Source organism: Cupressus sempervirens, chromosome 11 (genome assembly GCF_028749045.1).
Source record: "Cupressus sempervirens isolate cs-2001-9-10 chromosome 11, ASM2874904v1, whole genome shotgun sequence".
NCBI classification, from domain to species: domain Eukaryota; kingdom Viridiplantae; phylum Streptophyta; class Pinopsida; order Cupressales; family Cupressaceae; genus Cupressus; species Cupressus sempervirens.
In genome coordinates, this window is record NC_143128.1 from 56,587,092 (window position 1) to 56,597,091 (window position 10,000).

Here is a 10,000-nt window from a genome sequence, read left to right on the forward strand (position 1 = left end):
CGGATGGGCTCCAAGGCTAGATGATAGGCGACTAGTCCTATTTGCTCAAAAATCTTGAAGGGTCCAATTAAATAAGGTGCTAACTTAGAGCCCTTTTCATAATGGATAATGGATTGGACTCTTGTGAAACCACACTCTCAAGAATACTCTATCATGCACCATGTACTCTCTATCTACCCTCTTGGCATCTGCATACTTCTTCTGCCTATCCTAGGCTTCTCTGAGTTATTGCCTAATCTATGTCACCTGTTGTTCCATGTCCTTGATCAACTATGGTCCAATGGATATTCTGTCCTTGATCCTATCCTAACTTAGGGGTGTCCTACAAGGTCTACCATACAAGGCTTGGTAATGTGGCATACCAATGGAAGAATGATGGCGATTATCGTAGGCAAACTCTATAAGGTGCAAGTACTCTTCCCACTTAACTTGGTTATCTATCACATACCTCCGCAACATATCCTCTAAAATTTGACTAACCCTCTCTATTTTTCCATCTATCTGAGGGTGATAAGCAGTGCTGAAGTTGAGCTTGGTGCCTAATGCTGCCTGTAATTGCTTCCAAAAGGATGATGTAAACAAGGAATCTCTATCCAAGATGATCTTACAAGGAATGCCATGAAGTTTGACAATATCTCGCAAGAACACCTATGCAACTATAGGAGCAGTAAAGCTAGTCTGTACTAGTGAAAATTGGGCAACTTTGGTCAAGGTGTCAACTATCACCATGGCGACAAGAAGACATCAGAAGACCAACAATGAAATCCATGGAGATAGTGTCCCACTTCCACTCCTGTATCTCATGGGGTTGCAAGAGTCCCCCTGGATGTCCATGTTCCACCTTAACCCTCTTACACTCCAAACATCTGGCTACAATATTAGTGATCTGGGTCCTCATACCTAGCCAATGATATAGCTATCTTAAGTTGGCATGGAGTTTCTTAACTCTCGAATGTGCTGCATATGGTGCTCGATGAGCCTCTAGAATAATGAACTCACACAAGTTCCCTATGGAGGGTACATAGATGTGCCCTTTATGTCATAATAATCCCCAGAATCCAATGAATAATCAACAAATTTACCCTCAAAGGGTCTCTGAGAGTGGACTATCTGGAAAAATTTAGCATAGAATTCATCCTTTGGTAAGTGGTGCATAATATACTCCCTCAAATCTGTGCCTATATCCATGGAAGTGAGCTCATGACATCATCTGCTCAAGGCATTTTCCACTACATTCTCCTTACCCTTAATGTAATGCACATCAAAATCATACTCACATAAGAACTCTATCCATCTCCTTTTCCTAGCATTGAGATTTGACAGTGTGAAAATATACTATAAGCTCTAGTGATTTGAATGAAGTTCAAATTTTCACCCTAGAAGGAAATGATGCCATCATTCCAATGCATGGACCACTACCATGAGCTTGAGATCATGAGTAGGGTAATTGAGCTCATGAGTCTTGAGTTTCTTGGACTCGTAAGCTATGGCTCAACCCTATTCCATAAGAATAACCCCAATCCCATCCAAGGAAGCATCTATGCATACTACAAAGTCCAATGAGGGGTTGGGTACTGCTAAAATGGGTGCACTAGTAAGTGCCCTCTTGAGCTTCTAAAAGGCCTTCTCACACTTTTTTGTCCACTTGAACTTCTTCCCCTTTCTCTGAAGAGAGGTAATAAGGTGAGCTACCCTAGAGAAACTTGCCACAAACCGCCTATAGTATCCTACCAATCCCATAAAACTTTTGACCTCTGTGACACTAGTAGGTGCTAGCCAATCCATGATGGCTCAAATCTTGGATGGGTCCACTGAGATACCATCCCCTAATATCACATGACCCAAATAATGTACTTCCTATCTAAAAAAGGCACACTTTGACAAGCGACCATAAAGTTGATTCTCCCTTAATCACTGCAATACCTGCCATAGGTGCTCTTCATGTTCCTTCTCATCATGAGAATAGACCAATATATCATCTAGGAACACTACTACAAACTTATCTAAAAATGTGTAGAATACCTCATTCATGAGGCTCATAAATACAACTGGGGCATTCGTGAGACCAAAAGGCACCACTATGAACTCATAGTGACCATATCTTGTACGATATGTAGTCTTGTGGATTTCACTTTCCATGATGCGCAACTGATGGTACCCTAACTTCAAATCTATTTTGGAGAATATTCAAGCACCCTATAACTAATCAAATAGGTCATCAATCCTAGGTAGTGGATATTAGTTCCTGATAGTTACCTTATTCAAGTGTTGATAATCAATGCACAATTTGAGTGACCCATCCTTCTTAAAAAAAAATCACCAGTGCTCCCCAAGGTGATACACTAGTCAACCTTTCCTTTAGATGCTATTGTTACATCTTTTGATTAAATCCTCTTCATCAATCAAATAAGTGATAGTACTTAAATCATATAAGCAGTTCCCCTACCAACAAATAGTAGGTTTGACATTAGTGACAAAACAATGATTGAAACATATTGATGATACTTGTATTAATTTTTTCTAAACATTCTCCTTCTTTCAACACTTTCATTGTCTAACATCGGATCTCTTAACTATGAAATTCCTTTAGGACTCATACTAGTAACTACTTCAAAAGGAATCTTTTATGTACTTCTATTCACCAAATTGTTATATGGAAATTTTGCTTGTGCTTGAAAAAAAGTAAATCTCAATTATCAAGTTTGTCCCCAACCAGATTTCTCAACAAATTACCCAAGCTCCTTCTCACTACCTCTATTTTTCCATTGGTCTTCGAATGAAAATTAGAATTGAACTTCAAATTAATATTTAACTTCTTCCAAAGGGTCCTCCAAAATAACTAACAAACTTACGATTCCTGTTTGAAATTATACTCTTTGGCAACCAATGCAATATTATAATTTCCTTAAAGGATAAGTTAGCTACATCTACTTGACATTAGATGCATTCTTGCAAGGGATTAAATGTGATATTTTAGAGAATCTATCCACTAATAGAATCATTAGCTCTCTGTGTCTTTGGAAAGGCCAGAACAAAATCGATTCTAACATCTTCCCAAGGTCTTGGTTATCAACATGGTGCTCCTAATCTCTATATTATTATTTATCCCATTTGTCCTCATGCTTTCTCCAATAAGAAATTCTATCCACTTATTTTCTATCACTAAAAATGAGGCACACAAATCTTCCACTTATTTTATTTTGCACAGCTTCTTCTAATTCTTAATCTACAATGTCTTCAGCATGCCTTCATTTTCCTTTGTCCTCTTCAATCATTGTGATTACTACATCAAATTTTCCATATTCTATGTACATTTTTTTCTCTTCATTTTTCATGACATTACCAAATTATACTTTTATTGTCCTCTTTTTCTTTGTATTACTCCTATCCAACTTCTGTAGGATACACTTGTAATTTCTCAACTTGGATATTCCAATCTACGTTTATTTATTTTCCTTTTTCTGTTTCATATCTTCTCTTCCTTATTTTTCTTTCTCGTCTACAAGCCTCCAAAATTGTGGCTCTAATTCATACATCTCATTATCACTACTTGGTTCTACATCCTACTCATCTTCTTCTGAATTCTTCCCTTTCAAAAAATCATATAAGGATACAAAAACATCATTATTAAAATCATCTAGTTCAATTTGTTTATCTTTTATGTTGCATTCTTCTCAAGCTTCTACCAATCTTTTGTTGCAACTATATACACACATATTCTATTGATTTCTCAAACTTGTAATGGTTTTCATACCAGTCATCAATATCTATGTTCTAAAACATCTTACAGATTTTTCTATTTTTTGAAGTGTTGAACATGATCTTCCATTTATTTCCCTTTTACTAGACTCCTAGTATCTAACCTTTCATAGGTTTTTTTATGTTTGTCACTTTTATTGAGCTTACTATGTCCAAGTCCCCACAAAAATCTTTCAATTGGGAATGTACTAAACATTTCTTATGATTTATCTATTGAGCTGAACTCAATTGATCAGTCATTTATCTCCTCCCAAATATCATAAACTAGGCATCTTTCATCTCTCTATCTTGATTTTTTATCACTAATTTGATTGTCCACACAAAAGAGAAGAAGAGAAAAAATAAAATAAAACAAAACATTAAACATAACTTAAATGTAATTTAGATTATAAAAGCAATGTATCTTTTAGTTTCAACCTTCTTAGTTTGAACCTTCATAACTATGCTTATTTGCTTAATATGTTAATGCCAAATATGCATTAATTTATATTCTGCTTGACTTTTCTACAAGATATAAATAAAAACACCTCAACAATGTCTCATTAAACCCACTTTATGTGTAGCAACCAAAGTGGAATGGGGACACAATTTCGGGTCAAACAAAGAGACTATTCTACTAACTTTCTTACCATGTAAAGTTCTAGTCTGGCATTGCCACTACAGATTGAAGATTAGATTCTTGTTTGTTTGATTATAAATATTTTATCATTTCAAAGTATTTTCACTAGTATGTTGTCATCTTTTGTTCTACAATTGTTAGGAATCAGGACACTTTCCATGTGGAAAAGCATACGAAAAGATCTCATGATTTCAAAGGAATCAAGATACTTTCCATGTGGAAAAGGATACGAAAAAAATTTGAATGTAGAATGTCGTACAAAAAGTTATGTAATTTTCATGCAAGGACTTATTTGTTTGGTTTGTTTAGCCACACAATATAATTTGTGTCTTAAAGCATGTTCTCATGTTGTTGCTAGGCTTATTTTGGTTAGTAGTAGCTACTCAATAATTTTAGGAGTAATATGTCGAGCTGATGGCCACATGAAAACGTAAATTTTTGCTTATTTTTAAGCATTACTTTTTAATATATATTTTAAATAAAAAATTAGTAATATTTTTTGTAAATTAAATATAGATGCAATATGTTAGCCCAATGAAAAACAAGATAATTCTTTTTTATGAAGTCATTCTAGCTTTTTTCAATAAGCTGTTGCTACTTATTTTAAGCCCCTCCTTTTCTCCCATAGTATGCTGTCATCTTTTGTTCTACGATTGTTAGGAATACATAAAGATATAAAGAAATAAAAATGATATATGATTTTAAAGATATAAAGATGATACATGATTTTAAAGAAAAAGAGAAAGACGTTAAAGAAATCGAAGAAGAAGACTTTGCATAACATCTATCCCTCAACAAAAACCTCCATGGGATCATCTATACATTTTTACCTGCTTAGGTATCAATTTGGGTTCTCAATCAAGAAAAAAAAATTGAAACCGGAACGTTGTACACAAAGTTAACTAATTGTCATGCAAGGACTTATTTGTCCAGTTTGTTTAGCCACGCAACATAATTTGTGTCTTATATATATATATATATATATTTACTTAATCTTATACTGACAGATATAAATTTTTGTAATCTATATATTTTTATATTATATTGATTATTAATATTATATTTTAAAAATTTATATGATTTTTTTAAATTTAATTTGTAATTATTACCTTAAAAAATAATTTGAATACATAGATGGATTATAAAAATTTAATCTAAATAATGATGGGTATTTATATAAGAGTGCAAGATGTCATAAATATTTATTTTTTATTTTCTTATGTTTAAATATTGATTTTTCATAGAATGAAAACTAAAAATGAAAAAAACTACAACAAAATCTAATTAGAAAAGGATAAGTGAAGGAATTATGAGTATAATGGATATAGAAAATATATAAAAATCACCCACACATAGATCCAAACTAAACTGATTAATATAGAGATTCAACTTTTTTCATTCTATGAAACACGTAGATCATTTGATTTAGACAAATAGATCACTCAAATAAAACAATGCTCAACACTTTAGATAATATCTAGAATCATTTGCTATTACAAATAAAACTCCATTTACAAAAGATAGAGTTGCTTCTCTTACATTAAAAAAACTAACTTAGAAATAAAATTCTAAAAGTAAGTTCCTTCTACAAGGAACATAAACTAAAAGACTTGCTATGACTTGTTGCTCTTACAAAGGACTCAATGTTTCTTAAATTTCCCACAACCTTCATTTATAGTGAATTTCTTATCTTAATATTTATGAGCTTCTCTACCATTTCACATGGTTACTATGAATGTTATAAATCATATTTGCAGCTCTATAAATTTCAGATAAGATAAGCTTTGGAGAGAGCAAACATTTATTATTTCTTGATGTGCTCAATATTGGAAACTGCACCTGTCTAACTACAATATTGACAATACATGCATGTGTCTTGGTGGCTGTGATTACAACTTCCAATAATAAGAACATAGATTCTCTAAGGACTGTGATAGAAATTTTTAGTCGAGCATTTCATATTACATTTAAATAAAATATTAAATATTAAATTAGTCTTTAATATAACAATCATAAATTGAAAATAAGATTATAAAAATCTCTCTCTCTCTCTCTATCCACACACACACAGACACACACACACACATGCATACATATATATACATGTATGTATGTATATGCACTACATCATTATATTTCAAGTAAATACAAATCAGAAAGTAAGATGTAAAGTATATATAAATATAGAATTAATTGGTTTCAAGTACAAAATAAAATATATTTTAAAATTATTAACTACAAAAATTACAATATCAATAATAAATATAACATTAATATATATATTATGATGTAAAGAATTAATGTAATATAAAATTTTATAGTATAATAATCTATATAAAAAATAACACACCACACATGTGAGCTTGGTAAATACATTTCAATGCAATTTTTTAAAATGAAAGATATCAAATTGAAGACAATGTTATAGGTACTTCATACTAACGACAAACATATGCATGACTATAGGAGTAGAACAAGCTATACATTTGGTGTAAATATTTGGCAACATAGCTAGTGCCTTCAGAGTGGGTTCTGCCTAACCTCTTTTTTGATGTCAAGTTTGTTGTCCCCTTTTCAAATCTTAGTCTTGGAGGGCCCCAAAAACAATGTTGAACTTTCGAATCTAAATGCAGAAGGGTTTTAATTTGAAATTCATTTAATTATTTTCCCTCCTTAGTTGGTTATTGTGAATGGACCATAATTTGAGGTCAAATTTGAATTATGGGTCCTCACATTACTCTAGGAGCCTCACCTTGACACCTCTATATAAAGACTCTCATTTTGCATTCATTGACAACAAGAAGTCGTGAGAAGCACACAAGTGATGGTGAAATGAAGATACAAGATTGCAAAAGGATGATATAGAAGATCAAGCTATTGTTGATATAAAGCATTTTTGTGAACCTACCATTGTGAACATCTATTTGGTGCAAGAGAAATCTTTTCTTGCTTGATTCAACATTATCAATATTCAAGTATTCAAAGATACAATCATGGGGTAGCAATTACAGATTATGAGTTTAGTAGGAGTACTTTACCCTTGGGGACTTGGTATGCTTTCGTATCTTATTCAAATTTATGCATTTATTTTTCATACATATTCATGCTAGGTTTTCAATCTAGAGGATTAGATCTTGACATTACACATTCCATACACACACATATTCTACTACAACTACCTATTTGTGGAGGTGGAGATCACCAAAATGGGGGTTTGACTAAGGAAAAACCCTATAGAGCCACCCCAAAACACCATTTTAAAGATATATACAGTCTTTGTTTCGAGAATCAAAGTATAGATCTAAGTACCCTTTTTAGTGAAGTTTCGAGATACAAAAACTAAATCCTCATCACAGAGATCTAGGTCAAGGTCAACTTTTGTGTCAAGGATGACCTTCAGTGAGGGGTACAATTGTGCCTCGAGGTAAGATTGTGCCCTACTATCTAGGTCGAATTTGACCTTCTTCCAAAGAGACAAAAGTTTTCTGGGTTTTCTCCATTGATATTTTCTAGTCTCGAATATGGCTATAGAATTTCTAGAAACTGTATATAGGCATTATAAAAAAAAGTATTTTTAGATTCATTCCATCATGAGTTATGTAGCTTATCTTGCCTAATTTCAAGCATTTCTAGTACTTATTCAATTTGATCTCTAAATTTTGAATGAATAGGGAGGGATGTTATATGCATTGTTAAAGCACTATTTTTACCTTATTCAACACTTTAAGTATTAATTATGAATAATATGTGGACCTTTTATAATCAACATTTTATATTATTATGATATATCTTTATTCTATTTTATGGTTAATTACTTATTGTTTTGCAAGTATAATGGAATGTGTTTTAATTTTTGAGATCATGAGATGAAGTATTTTCTTGAGAGCCATTTATTATTGACTCATGTAGGTGACATTGAAATTTTTTCATTTAACTCTATATAATTCTTTATGAACATGTAGATGAAATGATAAGTCATATATGAGGATTTTTTGTTGAACTAAGCCACTATTGTAGTACTATTTATTAGATCATGAAGATGGAAAATGTTGAGGAGAATATATAGCCAACTTAAGGTTATTTTAGGACCATGTCAAACAAGGAGTCTTCAACAAAAGGGATGGAAGTAGTTGGAAGAACATCCACCATTGGATGGAGACCATTAAACTAAAAAAGAAGCCTTGTAAATCCCCATGGATAGAATAGGAGAGGCCCTCTATGATCCAACAATATTGGATAATGGCTTAGTAGCTTATTTAACTAATTCAACTCAATCCTTCTTCTCATGTTCATTTCTCATAATGAAGGGATAAAACTTTTAATAATTACATTTCTTATTCCTTAGAAAATAATTGGATGGTTAGTTAGAAGTTAGTATGTATAATTAAGTCTTGATCTATTTTAGATATAGAGATTGATAGAGAGTGATTTATAATCTACTATTGAGAGGATTATTATAGTGAACAAGCTTTATGTATTATAAAAGTTCTTATCAATAAAGTTTGAATAAAGTTGTTATTTTAATCCGGTGTGTTAAATTAGACACTACATTAGGGGGTCCACTTAGGGAGTTATCTCTCTTTCATTTTCAATACGTAGATTAGTTGTTAATATTTTCATTCATGCTTTTAATTATTATTTTCATAAGAATCTCAGTGTGACTATTCCTACACCAAATATATATACATAGCTATATGTTGTTCTTGTAGCCACTAAGAACATAGTGATACTTTTTTGAAAATGAAGTATAGAAAATTCTTCTTATAGTGAGAACTAGAGTAATGTCATTTCCAAAATTTATATTCCATCATGATAGTCTCTAGGATAAATTCTATTTCTAAAGGACAAGTTTAGTGTATATAATATGTTGACCCATTTAACATCTTCTATTTGATAATTAAATGATGTATTAGGTTGTGATATAATTTCCAATTGAGATGTCCAATGCCCAAGTAAAGGAATATATTTTCTTTTTTATTATCCATATCTTGGACACTATGTTGTTGGCATCATTGTCTTCATTGTCATCCAAATCAACATTTTTTTATTCCTACAATAAGCTAGGCTTTTTTCTACTTTATGCATAAAAGAAGGGGTCACTTTAGGAGATTCCTTCCTCAAAATGATCCCTTTGAGATAGAAGAAATTCTAGAACCTGATCCAAAAAATTTCCTATCCAAAAGAATAAGCATTTGAAACCCCATTTGTTTACACTCAATAAGAATTGACTTCATCCCCATCTTCATAGGGATCCTTGAAGCTGAATGAACTTTTACCATGTAATGCCCCACTAGGGAACCCAAAAAAAATTAACCTAAGGTTTCATTAATTTTGTCAAACATTTTTAAAAAATATATTAAACAACAACAAATAGAATATAGCGAAATCATTCACTCACATACATAACAACCATCATAAATAGGTTACAGCTCTTAAGGGTCCCATGACATTGAATCACATTTAAGTTTAATTAATACTAAATCCAATATATATCAAATACACATCATGTAATAATAATCACTAGTACAAATCCATTTGAATAATATACAATTACATTGGATACGACTTGGCATCATCAGAATGCTTAATCATCTACTGTACAAGTCATAGGGTATGACAAGC

General features: G+C 31.9%; 1 pseudogene; it reads left to right on the forward strand.

Moving 5' to 3' along the window:
* LOC149528224 (putative disease resistance protein RGA3) overlaps positions 1 to 10,000 on the forward strand; it is a 110,301-nt pseudogene that overhangs the window by 8,543 nt on the left and 91,758 nt on the right.